This window comes from Thamnophis sirtalis, unplaced genomic scaffold (genome assembly GCF_051295495.1).
Source record: "Thamnophis sirtalis isolate CommonGarterSnake01/CBP01778 unplaced genomic scaffold, rThaSir2_p1.2 scaffold_10, whole genome shotgun sequence".
Lineage (NCBI taxonomy): Eukaryota > Metazoa > Chordata > Lepidosauria > Squamata > Natricidae > Thamnophis > Thamnophis sirtalis.
The window spans coordinates 64632076-64645385 of NW_028261390.1; the positions used below are offsets into that span (position 1 = coordinate 64632076).

At 41.7% G+C, this 13310-nt stretch overlaps 1 protein-coding gene across 1 annotated transcript in view; it reads right to left on the minus strand.

The window, feature by feature from the left end:
• TEC (tec protein tyrosine kinase) overlaps positions 1-13310 on the minus strand; it is an 83593-nt gene that overhangs the window by 47545 nt on the left and 22738 nt on the right. The gene's annotated exons all lie outside the window — the stretch shown is intronic.

Genomic DNA, 13310 nt, shown 5'->3' on the forward strand with positions numbered 1-13310 from the left:
GAGGCTCAAGGTGTTTCCTAACAAAACAAGTGCCATTGGAGTTAAATTAACTGCTGCTTCCAACTGTTTTTAATCTATGCTGATATACTTTTCAAGATAAAAATGGAATCGCAAGGAAGTTTTTTTCAGGATTCCCCCCCCACCCCCGATATATTAACTATGAGGGTGGGGTCAAAGACCTGTTTCCAAGCAGACAACACAACCACAGATGCAAATCATTTCTGACATTTACTGTTGTGGCCCAGCAGGAGCCGTTGGAGTTACCGACAGACTCCGACAGCGAGAGACCCTATGAGTCGACTCTGGACGATGTGGAGGACCCTGGGCAGGGTTCAGACTCCGAGCAGGGACCAGAGAGGCTGGTTGGCCACCAGGAGGCGCCTGAGGCATGGAGCAGCAGTGAAAGCCAAAGGGAGTTTGTCCCTGACGTCAGGCCCTGGAGCAGTGGGCAGGAGCAAAGGGAGTTTGTCCTGGACGCCAGGCAGAGAATGGCGGATAAGCGCAGGCAGCAATTACAGAGACCTAGAAGATAATTGGACTCAGGTGGTTGTGATTTGGCTCCTCCCAAGAGAGTATATAAGAAGAGACTTTGGGAGGAGACCTTTTGCAGGACACAACCGTTTTACTAAGCTGGAGAAGCTCTTGTGTGTATCTCTTATCTGTGGGAGTCTGGGTTGCTGCCAAAGTCTTGTCTGTGAGTAATTACTGTGAATAAAGCGTGGCTAACAGTAAACTTGTGTCGGCGTGACTCACCGTACAGAGGGGGGTCAGAACAGTTACCTTGTTTCCCCGAAAATAAGACCTCCCCTGAAAATATTTAAATGCATGCACAGCCAGTCCCTGCCACTTCCTCTGGTTGCTTGCTGCACAAACAACACAAGGTTAGGAGGCAAGGCTGGAGGGGGGGAAAGGAGGGCGGAACATGCCCCATGTACCACACACACCCTTACCTAATGCCCGCTCCCACAACCCTAGCCACCGCACCCCTTTTATCACGCTAATGGCCACCACAAAAAAAGCAGCAGGCCCAGCGATGTGCAACACAGCAGCAGCCATGAGGTGACCACACTCACTGCCTCCTGGACTTGAAAAATAATAAGACCTTCCCAAAAATAAGGCGAAGGGCTTATTTTTGGGGGGGGGTCAAAAGAAAATAAGACCCTGCCTTATTTTTGGGAAAACACGGCAACTCATTTTTATCAGTGTATTATAAAACCAGGGGCTGCCCCAAAGAAGAGGGAGTCAAACTATTCTCCAAAGCACCTGAGGGTAGAACAAGAAGCAACGGGTGGAAACTCATCAAGGAGAGAAGCAAATTAGAATTGAGGAGAAATTTCCTGACAGTGAGAACAATTAATCAGTGGAACAGAAGTTGCCTCTAGAAGTTGTGAATGCCCCAACACTGGAAGTCTTTAAGAAGATGAATTAATTGAAGCAGATCCCTTTGGAAGATATATCGCATTAGACCTAATTCTAGAAGGGAAAAAGACTTGATGGACAACTTCGAATTGAGAAATGTTTGGCGAGAAAGAAACGCAGAGGCATATGACTTCACCCCTTTTTCTGATGGACATTAATCTCTTTCAAGGATTGATTTTATACAAATCACTAATGATTTATTTTCTAGGGTGAAGAAGACAAAGATTGCGGCGAGGGTCCTTTTGGAATTTGTAGGGGATGTAAGTAAAGCATATATGAGGAGTACTGATGAATATAAACAAAATACATAGACATAAACAAGGGCAAAAACGAAAAGAATTGGAAGAGGAAATCAAAAGAAAAATTTGAAATGTATCCAAATTGTGTTATAGAGGGAAGGAGGTACAAAGGGGACAAAATTAAGGGTTTAGATATAGACAGATACTTAGATAAAGAGATAATACCCCTAGTTAGAGAAGAGTACAGGCAAAAGTTGAACCAACAAATAACCTCTGGGGAAATCCTGCAGGTAATCAAACAACTAAGATTAGGAACAATGTAAACTGCTTAAAGTTTGTGTAATGGCAAGAAGCTGAGTTCAACGTAGAGATTTTACTGACTTTTTTATTATTATTTCCTTGGTTTTAATATATCTTAGACTGTGTTTGATAAAAAGCTATACCGTGTACGGGCTCTGGGAAGTCGGGGTGGGGGGAAGGGAGGTGGGGTCATAGGGGGAGGGGGGGAGGGGGAAAATATAGCATGTGCTAGATTTTAAAGTAACATGATTGCACTTGTATACCGTTGCCTTTTTAATTCTAGTGTAAAAATAAGAAGCTGAATATATTGATAGATAGTAGAAATACACCGAAGGGAGGAGTAGAGGGAAAGAAGAAAGAGGGGTAGAGAGGGTGGGAGAGAGGATCGGAGGGAGGGTGAGATGGAAGGGAGGGAGTGTATTGGGAGAAAGAGCCAAGGTGGCGCAGTGGTTAAATGCAGCACTGCAGGCTACTGCTAGATCAGCAGTTCAGCGGTTCAAATCCCACCGGCTCAGGGTTGACTCAGCCTTCCATCCTTCCGAGGTGGGTAAAATGAAGACCCAGATTGTTGGGGGCAATATGCTGACTCTCTGTAAACCGCTTAGAGAGGGCTGAAAGCCCTATGAAGCGGTATATAAGTCTACTGCTATTGCTATTGCTATAAGAAAGGAGTGATAGAGGGGGAGGGGAAGTAGGAGAGGGGAATGTTGGAGGGGAGAAAGGAAAGTTGGAGGGGGGTGAAAGAAAGGGTGTATGGAGGGTTGAAGTGGTATATTGGGCTTGTATTTTGCGTGACCCGTCAAAAGCGCGGACGGCAAAAGCGCGATCGACAAAATCGCGCCTTTGACGTCATCACAGCGCGACGAAAAAGATCGAAAAATTCAAATAAAAATTAATAAAAATTAAATTAAAGCAAGCCGATTCACATAAAGGTAAGGGTTAGGGTTAGGGTTAGGGTTAGGGTTAGGTTAAGGGTTAGGGTTAGGTTTAGAGCGTTAGCTTTACGTTTAGCGTTAGGTTAAGGGTTAGCGTTAGGTTTTTCGTTAGGTTAAGGGTTAGGTTTAGGGTTAGGTTTAGGGTTAGGTTAAGGGTTAGGTTTAGGGTTAGGTTTAGGGTTAGGTTTGGGGGGCTTAGGGTAAGGTTTTCGCTTTATTTTTACATTTTTCGATCTTTTTCGTCGCGCTGTGATGACGTCACAGCGCGCTTTTGTCGAGCGCGATTTTGTCCTACGCGCTTTTGTGGTGGAACCGTATTTTGGGGAGTATTTTTGACAAGGATGGCTGTGTTTATTGCTCAATGTTATATGGCCCCGGTTATGCACAGTATATATGTGACTGTATGAAATGAAAATGAAAATGAAAATAAAACATATTTGAAACAAGAAGATGCTGGATAGCCATTTGTCTGAAAGAGTATAGGGTTTCCTGCCTAGGTAGGGGGTTGGACTAGAAGACCTCCATGGTCCCTTCCAACTCTGCTATTATATTGTATTGTATTATATATACTCAGCTTAGGAACTGGATGGAGTTTATGGTCTTCCCCCCCAAAAATGCATTATGAGGAACCTAAATTTTCTTCATTTCAGAAATATAATTGAGGAGTGGTGAATAACTGTGATGCCACACTTACAACAGACAACATGAAGTCAAAAATATTTGCTGCTTTCCTGCAAATCATTACCATTATCTTCAAATTTAATAATCAGTGACTTGGCCAAGAATAACAAACATTACATCAAATTAAGGCTATTGTCTGTGCCTGGAAGGATGCAATATTCATTCCAGCTTTGTTAATTGCCAGAACTGGATTTTTAATCTTTAAGAAATTATAACCCATCTTTGTTAGTCCAATTTACCGCAAAGGAAGACTTTAGGCTTGGTAATACTATAGATAGTTCTCGACCTATGACCAAAATTGAGCCCCAAATTTCTGTTGCTGAGTGAGACACTTGTTAAGTGAATTTTGTCACGTTCTACAATCTTTCTTGCCACAGTTGCTAACTGAATCATTGCAGTTGTTGAATTAGTGGCCTGGTTTAAGTGAATCTGGCTGGGACATAAATGTGAGTCAGTTCCCAAGTGTTTGAATCTTGATCTCGTGACCATGGGGATGCTACAACGGTTGTAAGTGTGAAAAATGATCTTCACACACTATATTTAGTGCTGTTGTAACTCTGAACAATCACTAAATGAACTTTTGTAAGTCAAGAACCACCTGTACAAACATGGTTAGTGAAAATGATACATCAACCCATAGAGTTTAAGCCAGAGGTATTTTTTTATTGGGTATTCTACCAGAGAAATATAGTAAAGATCATTCATATTTGATTGCACAAATAATAATAGCAGCTAGAATTGTTATTTGCACAAAATTGGAAAGCAGACAAAATCCCATCGGAAGGGGAGGTAATAAAGAAGATATTAGATTGTGCAGAAGTGAACAGATTGACATTGAGAATAAAGGACAAAGAGGAATCAGCGTACTACAGGACATGGGGGCGATTTTATGAGTGGCTTGAAAAAAAAGATACAAATAGAAAGAAAAAGGAACAAAACATGAAATAAATATCTCAGACGACACATGATTAAATTGGGGGAAGGGGAAATAAGAAAATATCAAAATGTAAATATACAGGCGGAAAAATGATAAGAATTGACAAATGTTAAATAGCAACTGCAAGAATGTGTATCTAAGAATGAATCTGAAAGGGAAAAAAAAGCTTTTTACCAAAAAAAGAGAACTACCTGTACAATATAGTGCTTGTCCTGAAAATTTCCTAGACCAGAAGTCGTTCCTCATTCAAATCATCCGATAAAAACAAGGGCTTTAGGTGCTTCAGAATATGATCCCTCCCAAATCTCCATGAATCTCAGTTTCACCAGTCCTTGTTTAGCCAGTCTGACTAGTTGAGACATTGAGGTTTTGTAACTAACACCCACGTTTGAGGGAGTTTTAAATATTCAGCTTTTCTGGCTCAAGGGTGTTTCTGCTTAATTTTCAGAATAATAGTAGGACCTCTTAAGCCAGCGTTTCTCAACCTTGGCAACTTGAAGATGTCTGGACTTCAACTCCCAGAATTCCCCAGCCAGCGAATGTCTTCTCCAGCACCCTAGTTCAAAGAACTCCATTCTTTGGCGCTCAGCCTTTCTTATGGTCCAAATTTCACAGCCATCTATTGCAACTGGGAAAATCATAGCCTTGACTATACACACTTTTGTTGGCAGGGTGATGTCTCTGCTTTTTAGTTTGCTATCTAGATTTGCCATAGCTTTCCTCCCCAGGAGCAAACGTCTTTTAATTTCTTGGCTGCAGTCCCCATCTGCGGTGATCTTGAAGCCCAGGAAAATAAATGTATAACCATATAATAGCAAGGCATCAAAATCACGTACAACATGTTGTCATTTAGGTTTTAATGTGACTATCAAAATTAGGTTTTTCCTAAGCAGAAAGCTGAAATGTCAGAGGAATGTAATTCCAAATAAGTTGATTTTAAAAAGTCTGAATTGTTATATTTCTCATTCAAACTAACAATATGAGAACTCCCAGCATTTCCTTCTGAAAGAATGTGGAGAGAGAGAGAGAGAGACTGAAGAGACACTCGAAACACTTCAATAATTCCCATGATATTTTAGTGTTTCAAACAGGCAACATGAAATGCAGCCCATAAAACTATAACGCTCCCCTTTCAAATATAAGCTAACAATTTCAGTTTTGGAGAAAACAAACGTGTCAGCCAAAAAAACCTTTAATTATGCTTACTCAACGCGAGCCACCCACGTTTACAAGTATGGTTTATATAGTTACTTGAGATAAAAACTAGTCTACACTACTTTCATTAACCATCTAGAAGTGCATTATGAATCAAAAGCTATATATAGATCTCCAATCTGATTTTAAGAATGGTCTCAAGACTCTTAACTTTCCACATGCGGAAACCATCATGCTGGGAAGTTGAATAACTTGAGCTGTGATTCAGTGGCAAAATTAATCTTGACTCTCAAAATCTTGCTTCCAACACACAACACTAGCTAATGGAAAAATGCCGGAAACTCCTGACCATGTTCCTTGTGAACAGAAAATAAATCATGTATCAAACACTAAGAATCCAATTTGGTGATTTAAAAAAAACACTTGTAAACAATCACAAGTTATATCACATTATAGGCAGATCTGACTACTTGAAATCAAACGGTTTTGGGCTATGGTCAACTATTAGAAGATCTGTATTTTACCAAACTGTATTTTACCAATACATCATTCAACTTTTCTCTAGCACTAATATAGAAGTTATTTTTTTTTAAAAAAACCATCTCTGCAGGAGAGGAACACCACGCCCCGCCTATTTTAAAAAACGCGACTGACATGCTCTAAACTATTTTCTTTCGTGACCCGTCAAAACCACGGAGGACAAAATCGCGATCGACGAAAGCGCGCATGTGACGTCATCACAGTGCGACGAAAAAAATTAAAAATTGAGATAAAATTAAAATTAAAGCAAGCCGATTCACATAAAGGTAAGGGTTAGGTTTAGGTTTAGGTTTAGGGTTAGGTTAAGGGTTAGGGTTAGGTTTAGAGCGTTAGGGTTACGTTTAGCGTTAGGTTAAGGGTTAGCGTTAGGTTTAGCGTTACGTTAACGGTTAGGTTTAGGGTTAGATTTAGGGTTAGGTTAAGGGTTAGGTTTAGGGTTAGGTTTAGGGTTAGGTTTGGGGGGTTAGGGTAAGGTTTTCGCTTTATTTTTACATTTTTCGATCACAGCGCGATGTTTTCGTCGCGCTGTGATGACGTCAAATGCGCGCTTTCGTCGACCGCGATTTTGTCCTCCGCGGTTTTGTGGTGGAACCATTTTCTTTCTCTTGTCAAAACTGTTCTTGCAGTTACATGCTATTCAATTAGATTCAGGAGATCAGCTCTGACTGCTCTTTAGAAGGTCAGATCCTGAAGATGAAACTCAAATGCTTTGGCCACCTAATGAGAAGGAAGGACTCCCTGGAGAAGAGCCTCATGCTGGGAACGATTGAAGGCAAAAGAAGAAGGGGATGACAGAGAAATGAGGTGGCTGGATGGAGTCACCGAAGCAGCAGGCGTGAGCTTAAATGGACTCCAGAGGATGGTAGAGGACAGGAAGGCTGGGAGGAATGTTGTCCATGGGGGTTGCAATGGGTCGGAAACGACTTCACAACTAACAACAAAATTTTGGATGGTAGCCAACAGAAAGGGCTTGCATTTACTTCTGAAAATTGATTACAGGTAGTCCTTGACTTACGGCCACAATTGAGTCCAACATTTCTCTTGTTGTTGATCACATGACCCAGGGACACTGCAACTGTCACAAATAGGAGTGTTCACCAAGCATCTGAATTTTGGTCACGTGACTATAAGGATGCTGCGATGGTCGTCAGTGACTTTTTTCAGTGCTGTCGTAACGTCAAATAGTTACTAAATAAACTGTTATAAGTCAAAGAATGCCTGTAATTTCCATCTGTGGCACAACTCGCAAACCCCAGAAAGAACTACCAGGAAAAGGGCAGATGAAGGAGAACTGTCTTCAAAGCACTGGGTGTGACCTCAAAGCAAAATTCCACTGAGGGAACCTGTTTTGACTGAGGCCTCCCAAAAGCCTGAAGCAAACTCCTTGTCCCGACAAAACCCCCTTTTTATTAATTGACTGTGAATTCCTCTCATTCACATCCAGCAAAGTCTTTCAAGGGAGGATTTACAGTCACAGACCTTATCTGGCTTGGAGAGCTGCCAGGCCGATATCTGCAAAACTTGGCAAGGAGTCCCGGAGAGTCACGAACAAATTAAGTGAACTAATTGTCTCCTGCAAACTCCACTCCCCTTTTGCTCCTCTTTTATTCCCTCTGGGAGGGGCCATTCATCATCCACCTGTGGCCTTACTCCCAAGTTGATCCCTGTTCTTTAGCTGGCAACTCTGTGCATGAGCACGCTGGGAACAGGCTCCAGCTGTTCATCTGCCTCACTGATGTCTGACTCTAAAGGCAGCTGGTAACTGGCATACAGCTCTACCCCTCTCTCTGCCTCCGCCACAGAGCCCTCATCAGAGCCTTCCCCAGACTCCAGGACTGGCCCATGTTCCTCCCCAACCTCCTCAATGTCCGAATCTGCTGCCAGCTCTGCTGGCGGCCCACCTCAGAACCAAGTCCAAACTAGAATAGCTTAATTCATGCTTTTAATTCAAGAAACACTGGTCAAAATCTGAAACTAATAACACTTAAGAATGGAGACAAATATAGAAGTGCCTTTATGCCACTCTCAGTCCTGCAGAAGACAATGTTCCTTATTCTTCTTAAGAATGTGTCAAATATAAAACTTCCCCAAACAATGTACCAAACAAAAATATCTACATTGAAAACATCTATTTCGGAGGAATCGGATTACAGTATGTGTACATGCAAATACAAAAGTGTTCAAGGCAGCCACCCAAAAAAACAAAAAAACAGCAAAAAAGAAGAAGCCAGGCATCTTGACTAATGCAACAGATAAATATGAATTACTTCTCTAAATTTGCCAATCTTGTGGGGAATAATTTCCCTCCAATAGGTTAAAAAATTTCTTATGCAAAGTATAATTTCAGTAATGATCCGTAGTCAGAATGTATTAAAAAAAAAAACAATAGCAGCTTTTTGGTTACACAAATGACCATCAATGTGGCATAGCAGTTAAGCAGATTAGTAAAGGCAAAGGTTCCCCCCGCATATATGTGCTACTTGTTCCCGACTCTAGGGGGCAGTGCTCATCTCCGTTTCTAAGCTGAAGAGCCATCACTGTCCGAAGACAGTGGTCTCTCTGGTCATGTGGCTAGCATCACTAAATGCTAAAGGCACACCGAATGCTGTTACCTTCCCACCAAAGATGGTCCCTATTTTTCTACTTGCATTTTTACATGCTTTCGAACTGCTAGGTTGGCAGAAGCTGGGACAAGTAACGGGAGCTCACTCCGTTATGCAGTGCTTGGGATTCGAACCACCAACCTTTCTGATCGACAAGCTCTTAGCCACTGAGCCACTGTGTCCCTTTTAAACAGATTAGGACACTTAAATACCATTCAATCTGTACAAAAGCAATGTTTTTATGTAGCAACGGGCAAATAGAAATCAAAATAATTTCTGATTTCAAAAGTATTAAAAAGATCAGCTAGTGGAAACTGCACAAATAAAAATGTGCAAAAACAATTAACAATTGCATTAAATATGTTCTCCACAATTGTTCTATAGGGACAAGAAATCAACCCAGATTTTTTAGTATAACTGCCGTATGAAATGAAAAAAAAAACACTTCTATGAAAGTGGAAAAAATGCTTCTATGAAAAAAATTCAATTCAAATAAGGTACTAAAAAAGACTTCACAGCTGCTTTTGATAAGAGCAACATATTCTCTCCTTTGTGTCACAGATGTTATTTCTTTTTAAAATAAACAAACTTTTTGGGATCTTTTTCATTCCGAACCTCAAACTTCATCCTTATTGAGGGAGATATAAAAATCTAAAATTTGGTATATATAATCCATAGCAGGATAAGTCCATCAATGTGCTGAATGATTATATCATCCAATTAGATTATCATTTACTCAAAGTAACCCCATAAGTATGAGCACTGGTCCCAAAACATTTTTTTTTCAGTACAGTCGTAACTTTGAACAGTTGTTAACAAAATTATTATTATAAGCGGAGGAAAATGAAAATGTTTAGGTTTTGGTTTCTTATTTGTTTAGCAAATTTATTTGCTGCCCATCGAAAATTTCAGACCACTCTGAGGAGCTCACATTAAGATAAAATAAGCCTTCAGCAATTATAAATATAAAAACAGATTAAAATTACAGAAATTAAAGCCAACTAAAAAAACAAGGGTTTGGAGGGGAGAAGTGGAGCAAACTACCCCCAGCCCATCCTCAAAGTCAATATTCCTAAATTCTATCTTTTTAAGACTGTCTGGTAATCAACTGACATCAGTTAAAGGAATGATAGAACATTCATTTTTCTCTTTATCTTGTTGACCTACTGTATATTCCTACCAAAAAATATTAAGTGCAGCTTACTTTCTAAGAAAAAGAAACAGGTGATTCAGTTTCCCCAAAAGGCTACATTTAGCTGGCAAACCAAGTTTTACAACAGATGGCAACCATTGAGTAAGCTGCACTTACAGCATCAGATGATCTGGTCCGGGCTGAAATACGGACCAGATCATCTGATGCTGTCTTTTTAAGAACAGCTGTTTTACAGGGTGCTTTTTTTAAAAGCTTGTCTCAGTACAATATATATACGATAACGTTCTTATCCTGAGATTTACTTCCTCTGTCATTTCCTTGCTTGTATGGGTAGTTGAGCACATGCATTTTAGAACAAACTGAATAGAGCAACCTCCTACACAAAGTCTTGTAATCCATTACAAATAGACATTAAATTAGTCTGTATAGAGCAGGGGTCGGCAACCTTAAACAGTCAAAGAGTGTTTAACCAGAAACCCCCTGTTCATTTCTAAAGCCAACCGGAAGTCCGGTTCCCCCACCATAGAGTCTCCTCTTAGAACAGCGTCCTTTTCCCTCTACCTGTGCTAACCGAAAACCCTATCAATTGTGAAGACGACCGGTGAAAGGGAGCCACAGCAGAGGGATGAAAGAGCCACATGCAGCTCCAGAGCCGCAGGTTGCCCGATCCCTGGTATACAGAAAGTGGCTACAACATGGGGAAACTCTAGTCACTTCAAGACAGGTTATTCTGTATTTCTGTGTGGTATAGTAGCAATAGCAATAGCAATAGCAGTTAGACTTATATACCGCTTCATAGGGCTTTCAGCCCTCTCTAAGCGGTTTACAGAGTCAGCATATCGCCCCCAACAATCTGGGTCCTCATTTTACCCACCTCGGAAGGATGGAAGGCTGAGTCAACCCTGAGCCGGTGAGATTTGACCAGCCGAACTGCAGCTAACAGTCAGCTGAAGTAGCCTGCAGTGCTGCATTCTAACCACTACGCCACCTCGGCTCTTTTAGCCGAGCTTTAGTAGCTAGCTGCTGGACTGGCTCTGGGGAAAACCGGGTTCAAGTTTACCTCCAGCCACTGAGGTTCACTTGGTGATTTTGGCCGCTCAACCCAAGCTATTTAAAAGATTGTGGGGGAAAGGTTAAGGAGAGAGTATTACCTGAGATCAAGTAAGATAAAAATCTAATGGGGAAAAAACCCTACAGATTCCTCTTTTTAATTGTTGATTCTCGCAAGGAAGAACAAGAACAAAAGGAAACAGCCATGAATAAGGTATGTCCCCATTCAGTCATGATCTGCATATAACAGTCTACTTATCAAGAGAAATTAGTAATAGCACAATTTATACATAATCTTTCCAGGTTCAATAAAAACGTGATCCATCCCTTTGAAAAGCAAGTATCTGAATTTTATTGGTAACTTTTTCCATAAAAGCAATTCTCCATACCTTTGCATGCCAATTATTCAATGATAGGCTATCCAGAAATTATCAGTTTGGAGCAAATCACAAGCTAGGAAAGCTACAATAAACTCTAGAGCAGGGGTGTCAAACTTGAAGTTTGTGGGCTGGATGCGTCCCGCGCTAGCCACACCCATCCCTATTTTAGCGAAGGGGGAAAAGTCGCAATACGTCATATGACGAAGCGAGTTTGACACCCCTGCTCTAAAGTTATCTTCCTCAAAGATATGTAATAATCCCAATTCTGAATTACTTTTATACTTTTTCTTTAGTTATTATTCTAAACTATTCATTTATTTTGATGAATGACTATGGACTAGTTGTATTAGTCTAAACCAGTGGTTCCCAAACTTGGCAACTTTAAGACTTGTGGACTTCAACTCCCAGAATTCTCCAGCTCAGCTCTGCAGATCTAAACCAGCTGAAATTAAGTGCCAACAATGTAATATTGTGTTTTCCTCTGTATCTCTCATATGGAAGCTGGTAGAAAACCACCTGATTTCCAAATCACTTGGCCTCCTCCCTTTGTTTTCCTAAATTTGTATCTCACAAGTTAACATGCTTTTATGTATAAACTGATCATTTTGCCTCTGACTTAGGTAAGTACCTATAGCCGTAACGGCAAACCTATGGCACACATGCCACGGGTGGCACACAGAGCCATATTAGCTGGCACGGCAGCCATCAGCTGATTTTTTGGCCTTCTGGAGGCTGGGAGAAGCTGTTTTCATCCTCCCCAGGCTTCAACAAAGCCACCGGAGCCTGGGGAGGGTGAAAAACAGGCCCAACGGCCCAACCAGAAGTTCATTCCCGAACTTCCAGTTGGGCCGTTGAGCCATTTTTCGCCCTCTCCAGGCTCTGGAGGTTTTCCTGAAGCCTGGGGAGGGCGAAAAACTGGAAGTTTGGGCCGGGGACAGCTGGGGGAGGCCATTTTCACCCTCCCCAAGCTTCAGGAAAGTTTCCGGAGCCTGGGGAGGGCAAAACCTCCCCCAATGGTGTGTGCGTGCGCATGCGCGTGGGGTTTGTGTGTCTTGCACCTATGCACAGGTGGGATGGTGGTGGTGCGTGCATGCACAGGTGGGTGGACAGTATATGCACACAGTTTTGGAAGACCTTTAGAAAAAGGTGCACCATCTCTGACCCTTAGCAACCCAAACTCAAAAGCTGACTGCGATGCCTGGAGTCAGGATCTCAATTTGATGCTCTTCTGCAAATTAGGATTTGTAAAGGAAGATAATATTAGTTTAAGAGCCATGATGGTGCAGTGGTTAGAAGGCAGTATTGCAGGCTCTCTGCTCACTGCCAGGAGTTCAATCCTGACCGGCTCAAGGTTGACTCAGCTGTCCATCCTTCCGAGGTTGGTAATATGAGGACCCAGATTGTACGCGGCAATATGGTGACTCTGTAAGCCACTTAGAAAAGGCTGTAAAGCACTATGAAGCGGTAGTCTATGGTTCCCAACTTAATTTTTGGCCATGCCCCACCTAATCATCTCTAAAATCCTGATGTTTCCCTCTGTGACATATAATTCTTCCTTTACTCAAAAAGTGAACTCTACTCACATGGAGGAAGCCTCAAAGGCCCATTTTCTGCCCATTTTTTGCAAAAACAGGGGCATTTTTGTCTTCCCCCAGCCTTGCTGAAGCCTGCAGAGTGCTCCTGGGGGCCGGGGAGGACAAAAACTTTTTTTCTTACTTACCTCTTGGAAATCTTGGTGAGTCTTATACACTGGTGCGTCTTATAGTCCGAAAAATATGGTAAGTCAGAGAAAGAGACAGCTAATGTTGATCCAAAAACTCACCAGCAACTAAGACATGCAGAACACAAGTGGTCAGCTTGTCTCCTCAAGAAGAATTGATGGGAAAGCCCTAATAAAAACCCTGCCAACAACTGGCTG